The 18864-nt window shown below is 34.2% G+C and overlaps 1 pseudogene; it reads right to left on the bottom strand.

Annotated features, from left to right (window-relative positions):
• Positions 1–17385: 17385 nt before the first annotated feature.
• LOC104868560 overlaps positions 17386–18864 on the bottom strand; it is a 13538-nt pseudogene continuing 12059 nt past the window's right edge.

The raw sequence follows: 18864 nt of genomic DNA, 5'->3' as shown, positions 1-18864 counted from the left end.
TATATTGCTAAAAATAATTTACTTACACTTCCTTTCTAGCCCCCAAATTTTCTTAGTTCATGGATCTTAATATTAAATAAATTCTGAATTACCAGTGGTACTTATAGTAATTTGACTCCAGTGCACTTCTTTCTCACAGCATACTACTTATGTATTCATATATGTCAAAAAAAATTTAATGGGCTTTTCCCATAAAGCTGAGGTTACAGTGGACCCTTGAGTTACAACCAGCCTGACATATGAACAACTTGGGTTATGACTGACTATTGGTTTTAACTTATTACCAGTCTAGTATTATGACCTGAATGCTGGCTTCTTGCACTTCCAGATGTTCTCAGACACAGATTTGACCCTTAAAGAGTCCTGGAAGGAACATTACAACATCCTTTCCTGTGTGGGGTTCACCGATAAATCTTGAGCCAGTGTCTTCCTAAGGACACTGAGATCTGCCTATAGACAGGGGACTTTGAAGGCTGTGTAGAGAAGCCTGAGCCTTCAGCTGACCAGCTTGAGTTACAAACCAGCCCTCGGGAGTGAATTGAGTTTCCAAGTCAAGGGTCCACTGTATATGTCTTTCTTTCCATGGGGAGGAAAATGCAAATGATATTCAATTGTCATCATGAAGGGCCACCCAAAGGTAACTTGTTTCCTGAAGTCAACATTCGCCCTTGTCTTCTCAACTCAAAAAGAGCTCTCATGAGCCACGTTCAGTTATCTTCTTTGCTTTTGGGCAATCATTCCATCCCTCAGCATTTCCACCCATCTGAGGTCTCAGAGGGAAGTTCACAGTCTCACACCACCCTGTTCTAAATGGTTTGTTCAGAGGTGGACAAGTGATTCAGTTGAGTGCTTCTCAAAGAAAATTTTTAATCTGACCTAATAGCATGATGAGATCAGGCAAAAACTAAAATATTATAATTAATTCCAAAATAAAGTGATATAATTCCTTAATGAATATATGCTTTTTAAAATGTGTAATGGTTTTGGGGATGTGGCTCAGTGGCTTGCCTCACAAGTGCAAGGTCCTGAGTCTGATTCACAGTAATGCTCCCCCCACAAAGAAAGTATAGTGGAACCACAAAGTAATCCCTAGAGTTTTCCTGTGTGTTTCTCTAGAAAGTCTTATTACATTCTGAGAAATGTAAACTAAACAGTGAAACAGTGGGTGATTACATACAGAGAATTAGCAAATTCTTTTCTTTATCCTCATGAACTTGAAGAAACCTGGCCCCACACCTAAGAAAGTGGAAAAATAAATTCTTTTCAGTGTGTAAGGTTCAGATTATGACATTACCACTACTTGTTATGTGACATTGAACAAGTCATTCCATCTCTCAGACATGCGTTCTCTCTCTTCTATAACAGGAATTGACAAGTCAAGGGAGTAGTTATAAACAGTGACTGAGGTAATTCATGTCAACCACAGATGTACCTAAAATCTTTGACAGTCACTCGGAACATATTTCAAGCTGTTAAGTACTTCACTAGGTCTATTTGAGGAAAAAATGTTGAAAGAGCGGGTTTCTTCAACTAATAGTTATCAGTGACATTCCTGGTGGTAGCAGTCATATACACTATGATGGATACACACTTGTCTCAAATTAAATAACAGCTATGTGTCTTTTTGAATTGCAATTACCTCTTCCGAAGATATGGGAATCGTTTTCTTTTCTTTTCCCCTTGCCATCTTTTCTCCCTTTCAGATACCTGACATATTGACCTTTCAGGATCATCTTTGTCCCCCACACTGAGAGCGTGTGCTAGTCTTTTTTTTTTTTTAATGCAGTGCTTTGGGTAAAAGCAGAATCTAATCCATCACATAAGTCACAGAAGTAATTATTACTCTTGAAAAATTACCATGAGATAAAGATAATGGAGATGAAGAATTTTACTGTTTACTACTACGATTGCAAGTTCTGTACATTTCTTGTTTGGATAGCAAACAGCTAGATGTTAGGAACAGAATGTTTAACTAATACATTATGTAAGAGAAATCACTTTGCTTCTCTAAATAATGGATATGTACACGAGTTCAAAGCAACATGTTCCATGAAAAGGACGCGTCTGGAGAAGGTAAAGCTGATGTTGAACATTTACATTTTTTTCCATTCATCTGTTGATGGATATATAGGCTGCTTCCAAGATTTAGCTATTATGAATTTTGCTGCTATGCATCTGGGTACGTACAACGGGATGGTTTTAATTCTTAATATAAGATACCTAGAAGGGGAATAGCTGGGCCAAATGAAATTTCTAGTTTTAGGTTTCTGAGAACTCTCCATACTGGTTCCCATAGTGGCTGCACTAGTTTACATTCCTACCAGTAATATTGAGGGGTTCCTTTTCTCTCACAGCCTTACCAGCATTTATTTTGTTTGATTTCTTACTAATAGCTATTATTTCTAGAGTAAGATGGAATCTTAAAGTTGTATAAACATTATGCACTGCAAACAGGTACTAATAAAAATTTTTAAAAGGAAAAAGGCAAGACAAACACAAATAGAAAATGGAAACAAGACAGTATTTGTAGCAGAGTGTTTAACCCTACTGAAGATGAACCTAAATGGTTGCAAATACAAATAACTGAAGGCTGACACAGGAGGAATATGGAAGACTAGAAGTCTACTGATGTAATAACTCCTTAAGCAGGAGTGCTTGAGCCATTAAGGAACAGACATGCAGAGCACTGAGTAGGTGTTTGTGCTGCAATGGGCCTGGATGGCAGCACGTATTTCAGTGGAAAAAAATAATGAAGGTAAAGTGAAGTGAGCAGAAATGTTGTGAGACAAGTAGTGTCTTTGCTGTATAGAAAAGGAAAACGGGGTCATTAGACGATTATGATGAGGAAGGAAGAGGATAAGATTGGTGGAGGGTGATTTACAGATAATCACATGATGCACACATGTAAGAGGGAGCAATACCTCAGAAGCCATGTGTAATTGGTCTGCAGATGAATGGAAAACACTGGAAAAGACCAGGTATCTATTTTGTTAGAATGAAAAAGATTTTTTTAAACTGAAATTGAAAATGAAAGAGAGCTTACTGATCTCAAGCCTTTTATATTCTTATATTATAATTTAATAATTTTCACATGGAAAAAATGGTGACATAGAAAATATAGATGGAATTTGCATTGCCTTATTATCATGAAATTATTTCTCCTTAATAACATATCAAATTCCATGAATAAATAGGTTAATGTGGAAGTAAACAAAGCTTTTTGAAAATGGGTACATTGACATGAAAAGACATGTGCTGCTGAAGAAATCCACACCACTGCCTAACCTTCGGATCCAAAAACATGATTTGGCTGAGCTTGCCGTTGGTGTAGGAATAACTTGCAGAAATGTATTTACCCCAAAGCTACCAGGGCTCCTAAGATGGCAAGTGATCTCACTTTTACCTTTCTCCTCCTTCCTTCAGATATTGAGAGAAAATAAATAATTGCAACTCAAAGTTTCATGCTTAGTTTTAAAGATACTCACCTTATAGTTACCAAACTCAGTCACTATCTACTTTTAAGGTCAGCAATCTGCCGGAGAGCTTATCAATCAAAACAAGTAAAGAATATAATGCAAATTGAAACTGTTTATTCAAATTAAGGTATATTAGCAATGTGTTAATACATAGTAGCAAAATTATAGTTGTTATTAGAAAAAATCATATATTCAGAATATTCAAGTGAATCTATATTTAAATTATCAATATTAGTAAAAATCCAAAGAAGTTAATACTATTTTTAAATTATTTATTTAGATCCTAGTTACTGTCTAAAATATATTCCTAAAATTACAGTTATCCTGATAGCAACATAAGGAATAAGGAAACCCTTACTTAGCTTGTTTGTATGCTGATTAAATACATAGATAAGACAATTGTCTCCTAACTAATAGAAATATTCCTGAAATTCTAAATAAACTTCAAGTATTTTTCATAAAATTTGAAAAGTTATTTGAAAAGATATATAGAGACAAACATTCTCAGACATTGAGGACATTCACAAAAAAGAAAAAAATAACTGCAAAGACTTAATGAATGAAATCAGTTGATATGTATTTTACAGAGGCAGAAAAATAAAATAATTAAAGAAACCAGTGAACTCAGAGACAACCTCACATATATATATATAAATATGAAAACATGACTTGTAAAGGAGTCATCATTGTCAACCAGGAGGAAAAACATGAGCTGTTCATTCTCCGTACAGTTAGAACAAAACCATAGACACACATAAAAACTTTTCTAATTCAAGTCAAACTAAAATGTTATTGATATGAAAGGTAATATTTTAAAATTTGAAGAAGGTATTTCCTTCAGATTAAAATGAAGGTGTATTCTAGACCAAAATGCAAATTGTAAAGAAAAATGTTAATTCAGCTATATTAAAATGAAACATTTTTGTTTATCAAGACATTCCATTAAAAATGAGATGTCTAGCCACAGGCAAAGACAAGATGTTTGCAAGAAATTTAGCAGAAAATAGTTTGTGTTTATTTAGAATGTATAATATTACAAATCAGTAATAAGAAACATGACACAATAGAAATTAGCAAGTACTCTCAACAGGCAAGTTACAAGAAAAAATTGTAGTGGTTAAAATACTTGAAAGATACTTTATCTCACATGCAACTCTAAAAATGTAAAGCAAAACTATTATAAGGCATAATTTAACACTTTATGTTTTATAAAAATTAAGAAGATAACCACAGGTGCCTCTAAAGGTATAAAATAATACATCTATATCTGTAGGCAAAATATCTTATATCACCTTATGCACCAAGTCTACTTCTAGGTACATCATATGAAGAGTTTACTTATGTTTCCCAATAAGGTCATTTAAATAATATTTATAGCATCTTTATTTGTAATAAGCTAAACTAGAAATAATTATCCATCTCTGAAAGAATGGGTAGCTAAACTATGATATAGTCGCACAATTGAATACAAACAACTGTGAAAATAAACAAAAATTTCACAAATCATCATAATAAATGTTGTGAAACCAAAGTTACAGAAAGGTTAGATTGTGTTTGTGCATAACATGTGTATAAGAGCATACACACATATTCATATATGTAAATACTCCTACAGTTAGTTTTTCTCTCAGTATCATCTCCTAAAACATTGAGTCCATTGAGTTCTGTTTGTTTGTTTGATGAGACAGGGCCTCACTATGTAGTTGAGACTGACCTAGAACTCATTATGTAGCCCAGGGTGGTCTTAAACTCACAGTGATCCTCCTGCCTCAGCCTCCCCAGTGCTGGGATTATAAGCATGCGCCACCATACCCAGAAAACATTGAGTTCTGTCTCTCTCTCTTCATACACACACACACACACACACACACACACACACACACAAAGTGTGTATAATACATGAAAGAAATAGACCTCAATCTGAAGTCAGAAGCTAAGGGACATACAAAGTAGTACTCCTCAGGGTACCTCAACTGTATTGGAATTATTTCATTTCTTAATATTTATCATATATGAATATTGTTATTCCTAATTTTTATGTTTGATGACATGCATCAATTATACAACCAACAAGTTCCATGTGATATTTTAATTTGTTCATACAGTATATACTGACCCAAAATAGTCTCCACTTATCTACACTTACCTCCCCTTTCCTACCTTGAGTAAACACTACCTAACATTTTGTTATGTGTTAAAGTTTCCTTATTCTTTTCAGAGATAGCTGGGCTAGTACTGCTGATCAGCATGTGCATCAGCATGTTAAGCTGCTACTTGCACTAACCCATAGAAAGTGGGACTGGGAAAGAATATTAGGTGACCTAGGGCTATGTGGTCTCAGTGCACACAAAACTAGCTACCTGGTATTGATAATGGGATTCAGGACTTGCTACTCCAATCTATGGCAATAGGCATGTGAGAAAACAGAAGCAAGATGGTCTCGCTGATCTTTGTTCTGCCCTTATCCCGTGAAACAGACAGAAAGTATAAAGTGAATGTCGGACCTTCTCTCAAGCTGCTCATGTGTTCCTCGTGTGAGAAGTGTGCTTTATGTACTTGGAATAAAGGAGCCAAAAACAGAGTCACAAGGAATTGGAACAAGTAGGTCTTCCTAAGTACACTCCCCAATTTATTACCATTAACACAGACACTGCCCATCCTTTGCATTCTCCATCGCCTTCTTCATAAAATTAAAGCATACAAATATACAGCTCTCCTTTTTTTCAAGTCTTCATTCCCAAAGTCTCCCATGCCATGTTAAACTTACATAAAATAAATGTGTACGCTTTTATCACGTTAATTTGTTTTTGCTAAAGGGATCTTAGCCATGAACTTGCAATAAGATAGAGAAGCTTTTTGTTTCCCATGCACTGAGCCATGTTTTATTTTCTTGTTTCTGAGAAGGAATAACCCCAGTTTCTGGGAAGTTTGTCCACAAGTCCTAGTTTCCACATGTATTTTTATTACTGGATAGTAAAAATCCTTCCATCACTTTTTGTGGAGTGCAAAAGAGTAAATGCATAAAATGTGTGGCTGGACTGTGGCAAGGTTAAGGAAATGACCATGGTGTGCCTGCTGTGGGGATAGGTGCCAAGTTCAAATCGAGCTATAATGGGATTCGGGCTATTACACAGTCACAGTTTCACTCAATCTCATGTTCCAATGCGGATTTAGAGAATCATTGCCCATCTGAGTGGCAAGAGACCTCACGAAACATTTTGGCCCAGACGCACTCTGTCAGCATGTGGATAGCTAAGCCATTCCAGGCAGATGCTTTTTTAATGGCCGGCTCCTGAGTCTTTTCCAAGTTCTCCATGTTCTGTTTAGCACTATATTGCTTTTCGGTTGGAGAAGAAATCTTTTTGTTTTGTTTTTGCTTTTATTTTACCTATAATATCAAATATTTTTTAAACATCCTTTTCCTTTATATGCAATTTATTCTTCATATAGAGATCTGTGATTTAGTTGATATAATTTGATTGCTACAGATTAGGAAATAAAGCAATTTATTCTTTTTCAATGCATAACCATCCTTTAGAAGCTGAATAATTCAAAATTAAGTAGAACAAAGCATTTGACTGTGGTGGATAATCATGCCGCAGTGGGGGGCTATTCAGGATAATAAGGAGGAAGGAAGAAATAATGGATTTTTTATGTTCAGAACTAACCAAAATCTAGGGGATTCTTAGCTTCAGACCAAAATCAAATTGGAGTTTTTACTCTTTGGCACACATGACTCACTGTTTCTCTAATGGAGGAAAAAAGCTTTACACATCCTCAAATAATCTCAGAAAGCTTTGGGGGATTTATTTTACTCTCATGAAACATTTTGATGAGTTAAAATAATCAAAAGTATAAAAATACATATTAAAATTTATGTTCAACAACATAAAGGCTTTTTACAACATTTATGCAAAAATGACTCCATCACAAAACTTATAGGATTCTGAAATGAATATGCAACATACATATATTATATCTCTAACATTTTTTATTTCTAACTTCCAGTGTATATTTTTAATGAATCAACAGTAACAGAAAATATTTGTTTTCAGAAATAGATTTAATCTTCTTGAAGAAAGTGATATAACAATGTAATTCTCAGTCTAGCTCAGGGATTAGTGCAGCAATCTTCCCATTGTAGGAACTAATTGCCTTTCTTACCATTATGAAGGTTAAACACTATTTTTATCTGTAAAATCACATTTATTCTGAATATTCATAATGTTATTTTTAAATGGATATCCATGCACAAAGGAGTGATGTTGAGCCCTGACCTCATATCAAAACTTAAGTCAATCAAAGACCCAAAGAAAAACTTAAAGAAATAAAGCTCCTAGAAAAAAACATGGGCATACATTTCAATGACCTTGGGTTAGGCGATGACTTCTCTGATATGAATACATCATTAAAATTAAAGACTTTCATGATTCAAAGGACATTAGCAAGAGCGTAAAAAATCAATTCCCAGAACTACATCTGTACATTTCAATGGGTGAATGTTATTACAAGAATCCTAATAAAGCTGCTAAAAATGAGAAATAAAGATCAATTTAGAAGAACGTGGCTATCTAAATAGTAAATGTCATAAAATATCACTGAGAGAATGAAGAAGTTCTAAATACATGGGGAAGTATACTATGTCTATGATTGGAAAGCTGAATATTAAGATTCCAGTTCTCTGGGAATTCATTTATTGCTTCATTGCAATATCAAGTAAAACCTGACCAGGACATTATGGTTTTGATTTTGTATATTTTGGTAAATTAATTCTAAAATCCATAAGGCAATGCAGATGTATGAGAAGAGCTAGCACAATAGAAAAAGAATAAAATTTAAAACTAAAATGAACTGACTTTAAAAATTATTTTGAAGCTACAGTGTCAAATTTGCATAAAGACAGAAAAACATTTCTTAGCAAATAGAATATAAAAACATACTTATACACCAAGTTCACTTTACATTGATTAAGCTGTACAAGGCTATTTATTGAAGAAAGCATTATCTTTACAACACTGGCAGAATAATGAGATATAATATGAAAAAATATATTTTATCCTTATTTTTTGTTACATGAAACTGAAAGTAAAATCGAAAACTGATCTAAATGTAGAATTTAAAATTATAGTACTTACCATAAGAAGAAAATATGAGACATGACACTAGAAATATGGCCCATATATGAAAAAGAAAAGAAATACTTTGATTTCTTCTTGAATTTATTTTCTTTCTTGTCCCTTTCTTCTGTTTTCCTTCTCTCAATTGCCATTAGTTTTTTTTTAAGTGATTGCATTTTTAAAGAGCAGTAAAGGAAAAATTACCACAGCCTCTAGTCTCCCAATCGCTGTTAGTTTGTTCTATTCTTGGGTATACTTTGTTCCATCTTCTCTTCTCTTCAACAGCTTCCTAGAGTTTGTATGATCTTCCTGTGTCCTCTGACCTCACTTCTAACCTTTTTCTATCCTATCTATCTATCCTCCCTCCCCAACTCCTTCTAAATCCCCATCTTGAAGGATAAAGTTGATATATTGAAGAGTTTATTCTTTATACACATAGTTGAGCTGGTCCTCAATTTTGATTTAATTCACACAGTTGAAGGTGATAGATTATAACTACCACAAACTGTCATTTTTCTAAGCTGTGCTTCATGCTATCATGTTGTTGATTGTATCACTTGGACTAAGATGTTGTGATTCATCTAATCAGTTTTCCTCTCTGGTTTAATGAACATGAGTTTACCTCAGAGACATTAGAGACTCAAAACCTAAAGAGCAGCTATATCAGGAAGATCGAAGTACTAAACCAGGAATCAAACAAAGGCCAGTACCAATGACAAAAATAGAAATAAGAACACATTTAAACAAGACTCAAACACGGACTTCCACCCCACCAAAAGTAAACTCTGGGGGAAATAAGATGGAAAAGTATGACTGTCAACCATCTGGACACCCTGAACCAATAGCACAGGAAGTAAAAAAAACAGATAAGGGACTCTAGAAAAATTCAAAACAGAAATAATTTCCCAAATAACCACAGAGATAGTGAGAAGAATGAAAGACATGATTAGAGACTCTAAAACAGAAACAGATTAAAAAAAAAAAAAAAGATGAGCTCAGGAACATGATGGAAACCATGAATGGCCAGCAAAGGAAATAAATGGAAACCTTGAATGCCCAACACAGGAAAGAAATGGAATCCATGAAACAGATTCAAACAGATATCCAGGAGATTAAAAACTCTATAGAAAGCATTCACAGCAGGATGAATGAATGTGAAGATATAATTTCAGATATAGAAGATAAGACTGTGGTCAGTGTTCATGAAAAGAGAGATTCTTAAAAACAGTAAGGGACCATGAGAAATCAATTCAACAACTCTTATATGATACAAAAAAGAATAATATAAGACTGATAGGAATCCATGAAGTAGCAGGAGGAAGTACAAATGGCATAAAAAACTGTTCACAGAATCAATGACAGAAAACTTCCCAAAAAGAGGGGAAGAATTTGATGTACATATAAGTGAGGCACATAGGACTCCAACTAGCCATGAACAAAAAAAGTACACCTAGACATATAATAATCAAGATCCCAGAAACCCAACAGAGGGACAACATACCACAAGCAGTTAGAGAAAAGAAACAAATCACATGCAAAGGAATTCCCATCAGAATCACAGCAGACTTTTCAACACAAACCTTCAAGTCAAGGAGAGAGTGGAGTGAAATATTTCAAGTCCTAAAAGCAAACAATCTTCAATCTAGACTGATATATCCTGCAAAACTATCTATCAAAATGGATGGGGAAATAAGATGCTTCCACGACAAAGAACACCTGAGAAATTTCATAAACACCAAACCAGCACTCCAAACACATCTAAACAATATCCTAGAAAATGACAGTGAAGACCACAACTCCATAAGGGCCAACAGAGCAAATATATCAGACAAGGCAAGAAATTAAAGGGAGGGGGAAAAATAAAAGGAAAACCAACAACAGAAAAATAACACAACAGTGAAAAGCCAACACATAACAGTTATAACCATCCATGTTAATGGCCTCAATTCACCAATCAAAATAAACAGGCTGGCAGAATTCATTAAGAAGCAAAGTCCAACAATATGCTGTATACAAGAAATCCACTTAATCCACAAATAAATTCATAGAATGAGAATAAAAGGATGGAAAACAGTTCTCCATGCAACAGGAGCCAGAAAAAAAGTGGGGATAGCTATCCTACTTGCAGACAGAATAGATTTCAAACTAAAACTAATTAAGAAAGACAAAGAAGGCCACTACATCCTTGTAAAGGGAACAATACGAGAAGAAGAAAGGATAATCATAAATATATATGCACCAAATACTAATGGCTAAAACTATAGAAAAATATTAATGAATATGAAAAATGAAATAGGCACTAATACAATTGTAGTGGAGGACCTCAAAACTGCACTGACACAAATAGACACATCATCTAGACAAAAACTTAACAATGAAATAACAGAACTGAACCAAGTTTTAGAACAAACAGATTCAGTAGATGTCTACATAGTGTTTCACCCCACAAAATCAGAATATACATTCTTTTCATCTTCACATGGGTCATTCTCCAAAACAGACCACATGCTAGCTCATAGAACATGCTGAAGTAAATGCAAGGGATTTTAAGTTATCCCCTGTATATTATCTGGCCATAGTACACTGGAGATCAATAGCCTAAGAAACTGCAAGAACTTCATAAACATTTGGAAATTAAATAACACCCTTCTTAATAACCATTGGGTCACAGAGGAAATTAAATAAGAAATTAGACAGTTTCTACATTAAATGCCAATACAACATACAGAAATCTATGGCACACAATGAAAGCAGTTTTACAAGGGAAACTCATAGCAGTAAATGCCCATACTAGAAAAACAGAGCAAGCTCAAATAAACAACCTAATGCTTAACCTTAAGATCCTAGAAAAAGAAGAGCAAGACAAACTAAAAGCTCATACAAGAGAGGAAATTATAAAGATTGGAGCAGAAATTAATGCAATGGAGACCAAAAAAGGATACAAAAATTAATGAATCAAAGAGTTGGTTTTTAAAAGAATAAATAAAATTGATAAACCTTTAGTCAACCTTATCAAAAGAAGGAAAGAAAAGGCTCAAATTTATGCAGTTAGGAATGAAAAAGGTGAAGTCACAACAGATCCAGTAGAAATCCAGAGGACCATCCATACCTACTTCACAAATCAGTACTCTACTAAAACAGAAAACACAGAAAAAATGGACAGATTTCTTGATACTTAAGAATTACCAAAGTTGAACGAAGAAGATGAAAAAATTCTAAACACCTCAATTACAAACAGTGAAATTGAAAACATAATAAAAAATGTAGCAACTAAGAAAAGCCCAGGTCCAGATGGCTTTACTGCTGAATTCTACAAGACATTTAGAGAAGAACTACTGCCACTAGTTTTAAAATTTTCAAAGAAATTGAAAGGGAAGCAATACTTCCAAATTCATTCCTGGAAGCAAGTGCTACTTTGATTCCAAAATCAGGGAAAGACCCAACCAAAAAATAGAGCTACAGGCCAATCTCCTTAATGAACATAGATGCAAAAATCCTCAGTAAAATACTGGCAAATAGAATATAGAAGATCATCAAGGAGCTCATATACCCTGACCAAGTCAGATTTATCCCAAGGATGCAAGGATGGTTCAACATACATCAATCAATAAGTGCAATATACTACATTAACAAAATTACGGACAAAAACCATGTGATCACCTTTATAGATGCAAAAAAGCATTCAACAAAACTCAACACACATTCATGATAAAAACCCTACAGAAAATTGGAATAGATGGTCTTTATCTCAACCTGATAATGACTATCTATGAAAAACCAATAGCCAATATCATTCTAAATAGTCAAAAACTAGAAACATTCATGCTAAAATTAGGAGCAAGCATCACTCCTGTTCAATACAGTTCTAAAAACATTAGCCACAGCAATTCAACAAAAGAAATAAATTAAACTGTCACTATTTGCTGATGCTATGATACTCTACATAGAAGATCTGAAAAACTTTGCCAAAAGACTGTTAGACTTAATTGACAGATTCAGTAGAGTAGTGGGATGCAAAGCCAACACTGAAAAAGCAATAGCCTTCTTGTACACAAATAATAGACTCACTGAGAGATATTAGGGAAACAATTCCTTCCACAATAACATCCCCAAAACATTAAATATGTAGGAATCAAAGACAAAATGCCTCTACACTGAAAATTACAGCACTCTGAAAAAATAGAACAGGATATAAGAAGATGGAAAAGCATCCCTTGCTCCTGGGTAGGAAAAATCAACAGCGTGAAAATGGACATACTTCCAAAACTTCTATACAGATTCGATGCAATCCCTATTGAAATCCCAACGGTATATTTCACAGAACTTGAGAAAACAATCCAAAAATTTATTTGGAAACAGAAGAGATATAGAAGAGCAAAAGCCATTCTAGGCAACACAGTCATGGTAGGGTGCATCACAATTTCCAACTTGAAACTCGTACAAAGCCACTGTGATAAAAACAGCATGGTACTGGCAAAGAAACAGACCCGAGGATCAATGGAATAGATTAGAAGATGCAGAAACAACACCAGACATACTCAGTTACCTCATCCTTGACAAAGGAGCCAACTATCCTCATTGGAGGAAAGATAGCCTCTTTAATAAATGGTATCGGAAAACTGGCTTTTCAATTTACCAAAGATTAAAACTAGATTCCTTTTACCATGCAGTAAACTAAAATCCAAGTGGATTAAAGATCTAAATATCAAAACAGAAAAACTAAACTTACTAGAAAGTAAATTAGGTAGAACTCTTTAAGACATTGGCATAGGAGAAGGCTTTATGAACAAACCCTCAGTAGCATGAGAACTTGGACAAAGAATTAACAACTGGGATCTCATTTGTATTAAAAAGTATTTGCAGTGTAAGACAAATCACCAATAGAGCTAAGAGACAACCTACAATGTGGGAAAACACATTTACCAGCTGCTTCTCAAAGGACTACTCTCTAGAATTTATAAAGAATTCCAAAATATTAGACCCCCCAAATACAAAGAACCAATTCAAAAATGGTCATCTGAAATGAACAGACATATCTTAGAAAAATAAATAAAAGCTGCAAATAAATATATGAAAATACGTTCCACATCACTGGTCACTTGAGAGATGCAGATGAAAACACCACTGAGATTCCACATAACCCCAGAAAGAATGACTGCTATCAAAAAATCAAATGCTGGCAGGGCTATGGGGAGAAAGAAATGCTTCTCCATTATTAGTGGGAGTGTAGACTGGTGCAGTCACTGTGGAAATCAATACGGAGATACCTCAAAAAACTAGGATTATAGGTTCCATTGACCCAGCCATCCCTCTGCTGGGTTTCTTTCCAAAAGAATTAAAAGAATCATAACACAGTGATATATGTGCATCCATGTTTATAATGGCATAGTTTGTAAATGCTAAAACTTGGAAATAACCCAAATGCCCATCAACTGGAGACTGGATAAAGAAGATATGGTTTTTCTATAACATGGAGTACTACTCAGCCATAAAGAATGAGAAACTAGAAACTTTTATAACTAAATGGATGCACATTGAGGCTATACTTTTAAGCGAAATGAATAGGACACCCTCGAGTAAATACTGAATAGTTTTTCTAGCATGAAAAACTAAAAGTGTAAATAAGGTTCAAATAGTATAGCTGAGAGTGTGAAATAGGAAGAAAATGGCTAAAGGGGAAGTGGGAAGGAGAGGGGAAAGTAAATATGGGAAAAGAAAAAATATGAAAAAAGGAAAAAAGGAAATAAAGTTTTTGTAAATAGGGAAAGGTGAAGTGGGTGACGGGAGGACAGGGGAATGGGGAAAAAATAAGAATCAAGATATATCGTGAAAAGGTACAAGATCCCAATGATAAATATAACTGCATTGTTTGCTTTAAATGTATCAATAAATTTAATGAAAAAAGAAAGAAAGAAAATATATCAAGATACAATGAATATACCTAGCAAAGCAAGGTAACATTAACACAAATTATTATATTAAGAAAATACAATATAAAAATTGTTTGATCATTTCTATTGATTTATAATAAATAGTTTCAAGACACATGTCTTTATGACAAAAGCTCTTGGTAAACTAGTAATTAAAAGAAATTTTAACTCAAACTGTACCTATGAAAACAGCAACTATTGTGTTTAATGGTGAACTATTGAACACTTTTTTCCCTGAGGTGGATTTTCTTTTTCTTCTTAAATTTTACACAAGAAAATTCTACTCTCAAGAGTTACTCAAGAAATATAAAATAAATCAGATCCATAAAAGTTTACAGGCATTAATATTTTTAGGAATTTTATATATAATAGCTGAAAGCTGGAAGCACCTCACATATCCATCAATAGGTGAACTGATTTTCAAAAATTGTGATATACACACAAAATGATCATCTTTCTATTAATTTAAAACACATAAGTACTGATTAAATATGGCCAGATCTCAAAAACATGCTCAATGAGCAAAGCCAGGTAGAAACAAGTATGCTTTTGTATTATTTCCTTCAGATGACATACTGAAACAGCTAAAGCTAATTCACAGTGAAAAAAAGAAGTTCAGTGATTGCTTGGTGACAAGGATGAAGAGAGACTGATTGCAAAGTGGCCAGTGGGAATTTTCCTGTGTGAGAGAAATGTTGCATATCTTGATTTGGTAGCAATTATATGGAGTAATACATTTGTCAAAAGGAATCCATCTCTACACTAAAACATATGCCTCATTTTGAAGATAAATTATACCTCCATAAATTTAGCTACCAAATAGATGTAAAACTTGTGCTCCTGGCAATTTTCTGAACTCAAATGTAGTAACTAGGTTTGTTTTATCTTGGTAAAAATTAGCATCATACGGCACAAAAACAGTGACACTTTACTACCTAGTAGTTCGTGGAAATTTCAAGTAAGGAACAAGTGGGCTATGTTCAATTTGGTAATTATTGAGTGCCTGCAATCTTCCTGGAACTGTATCTGGAGTTTAGGACATAAGAATGCAAAAAATATTGTGTCCTCACAACCTGACTGTCCCATGAAGAACTAGGATTCAAGGGCATTCAGCAAGTAACTTAACTTCCCTACAATATCATCTGCATGTGTGAAAAATAGTTATATTGATACCCATTTCATATAAATATTTCATAGTTCTCTTATATGAGAAACCCAAATTATAAATAAAGAGCAAAATGAAAGAAAGGTAATAGGAAGTAGGGAGTTACATCTTTCTTAAATGAGAAGTAGACCAAGGGAAGGAGGAAGAGAGGAAGGAAGAGAGTGAAAAGGAATGAAAAGGGAATTAAAATGTGTTATGTACATGTACTGACTCCACCCAGGGAATGTAAGCATTATGTACTGTAAACTTGTACTCATAAAAAATAAAACTAAAAATAGTTATCCATATAAATAAACAGGATTTAAAAATATGTGCTCAATAGTTGTAGTTCAAAAATTACTAAAAATCAAAATTATTAAATAAAGCCCATATGGCAAAAACAAAACTACAATTGCACTCTTAAATGATATAATAGTATGAAAAAACTAATAATATAAAATATAAGAAGAAATATTGGCTCAGATTGATGGGAGTAATCTTAGAAACTTCAGAAAAATCAGATTATTATCATGCTAGAAAAACCTTTGAGAGCTTAAAAAATTAGAAATTTCCTAATTCATTTTACTAAACTGTTATCACTGTAATATTAAGACTTTATTAGAGTAGATTACAGAAGAATAATGCAAAGGCCACATCCATTTATACATATTAATGTATTTATATAAATAAATTACTTTCAAGGCAACCCTAGCAGTATACTAAAAGTCCATCACACAGAGCAAAAGTTTATTCTAGGAATGCAAGGACAGTTCAACATTAAGAAATCCATTAATGCTTTTCTTGACATTAATAATTTAAAGACGAAAATTTACCATCATCTCTAAGGATGCTAAAAGGCAAATGATAAAATCCAAAACCCATTTGGATTTTTAAAGGCTTTTAGTGAATTAGATATCAAACATTACTTTATAACCACTACTTAGAAAGTTGTGATTTTGTGTCTAGAAAACTCAAGATCATCAACTAACAATTTTCCAGCTCCATGGTCCCAGACAGGGTCACATACGCCTTTAATCCTAGGACTCAGCAGGCTGAGGTTAAGGCGGAGGCAAAAGGATCATTAAGTTTGAGGTCAGCCTAGACTGCATAGAGAGGCCCTATTTCTAAAAGCAAATAAACAAAACAAAAAAAGTACTTTATTACCATGTTTGAGCATATACATTTAGTTTTCCTTTGTGACAGCTATTATTTTTCAGGAAAATTTAAAAGGAACAAAATAAGGGTGATTTCAAGATGCATTTAACAAAACTTATCTGGGACATATAAAAACAACAAAAAACTTCGTCTTGACACTTCCAACTTGATGAAAAGAAATTTAATATTTTAATGCTGAATATTTTCAAGATAAATTATTTTTCCTAGATTCTGTCTATCACGTAGTACTTTAATTCCTAACGTTATTTCTACTTTAAATCATTTTGTAGTTCTCCCATAGGAAATGTCTATATGGCTTTCACAATTAAACAAGAAATTTTCCTCCTCTCAGACTCTTCCTTTAATATTAAAATATGCATTTCTTTCAGAGAGAATTATTGTATGACCAGCAGATTAAAAATGTGTTCCTCTCACCTAACGAGAGAGCTTAGATATGTGCACCAATCCATGGCTCGATATCTTCATAAAGGGATTTCACAGATCTCTTGATTTTATTTCTCTTCCCTTTAGCTCTCTTCTCTTCTTTCCGGTGTTACATTTTATTATTCCACAGTTGCTGGCTTCTGTGAATGATGCACAGCAGCACTCCCGAACTCAACATATGCACAGCGTCCACAGTTTCGATCCAAAATGTCACCCAGAAGTCTCATGTGTTTGGGAAATGAATAGACCATGGGCGTACTGTAGTCATCAGTACGTTCCTCCATGGATGGGTTCAGTATCTGAGCATGACGTTAGGAAGTAGCGACTGGTGAGTCATTCGGGTGTGTTCGTGTCACCAATTCCTCCCCTCTCTGCTTTCTGGTTGCCATGGGCTGAAGAATTTATTCTCTGACATGCCCTTCTGCCATCCTGTTTTTCTGTCCGGAGCCATGCAGCCATAGCCCGAAACTGTGAGCCAAAATAAATCTCTCCTTTAAATCATGCACGCCTGGTATTCTGTCCCATGGACAGGAAAGTAGCTAAGAGACCTCCTGAATTAAATCTGCCTTCATACTTGCCCTTTATCCGTGTCTGTGTTCACCTGAAGCCATGGTACAAGACCTCTTATGCGTCAAAACCTCCCACCTCAATGCATCTGTTCCTGTAGATTAACAAGTTCTCTGATACCAGAGGATTTTTTTGCAGCTTCACCTAAAAGGCCCATGATTTCTGAGGCTGGAACAATTCTAAACCAGTGGCACAGTTTATCCAGCCTCCCAAAAGGCAGTCTACAGCCGGTTTTACATGGTTCCTAATATGTCTAAGGTTGATCTGCACATCATTGCAATTGCTAATGGATCGTCTCCCTTTTGTTTCACTTTTCCCACTCACATAGGCCTCTGGAATTTACTTTCCAGTAACAAATCTGATCCAAAGGTTGTGGCACGAGTGACGCAAAACTGAGGATTTGCTTTCTGTTTCTTCATTTATTTTGGATGGAGGGAAATGTCACTCATTGTGCAGGAGGCGGGATATCTTCGCTTTTATCTCTATCACATTTTAGTGAGTTCTGTAGGTTCATGTGCCTTCTTAGTCCTGGGAAGATCTTTTACCACTTAAGTGCTCAATTCTTTTGCCCTAGTATGGTACTGCTTTACCCAGAAGTGGTATGAGGAAGGAATAATGATAATATAAAAAGAATATTAAATTTTTAAAGGAGACAAAATAATGGAAGAGTACAATATAGTCTAATGAGTTCTCTCCCTCACCCATGTTCTTTCTTTTAAGTAAACATTTCAGGTACGTTTGTACTATTACTACCTAAAGCATGTCCTTAGATACTATCAGTTTAGTGTTTATAAGGACCCTGATTTTAATTTTTAAAAAACGAATCCATTAAATAAATAAATTTGGAATGTAGTTATATTGAATCTACTGAAAACAAAGCTACAACAGTATATTCAACTGACAAAATTTATACTCAAACAGTAGCACTTTAAAGAACTAGATTTAATTTACATCACTGGAGGACAATAAAATCTACACTTGTTATGTACCTATATACTATATATCCATATATATATATATATATATATATA

Source organism: Fukomys damarensis, unplaced genomic scaffold, assembly GCF_012274545.1.
Source record: "Fukomys damarensis isolate Sample0158 unplaced genomic scaffold, DMR_v1.0_HiC HiC_scaffold_15, whole genome shotgun sequence".
In the NCBI taxonomy this organism is placed as follows: domain Eukaryota; kingdom Metazoa; phylum Chordata; class Mammalia; order Rodentia; family Bathyergidae; genus Fukomys; species Fukomys damarensis.
The sequence above is the reverse complement of the archived record's forward strand: the minus strand, read 5'-3'. Positions and strand labels throughout refer to the sequence as shown.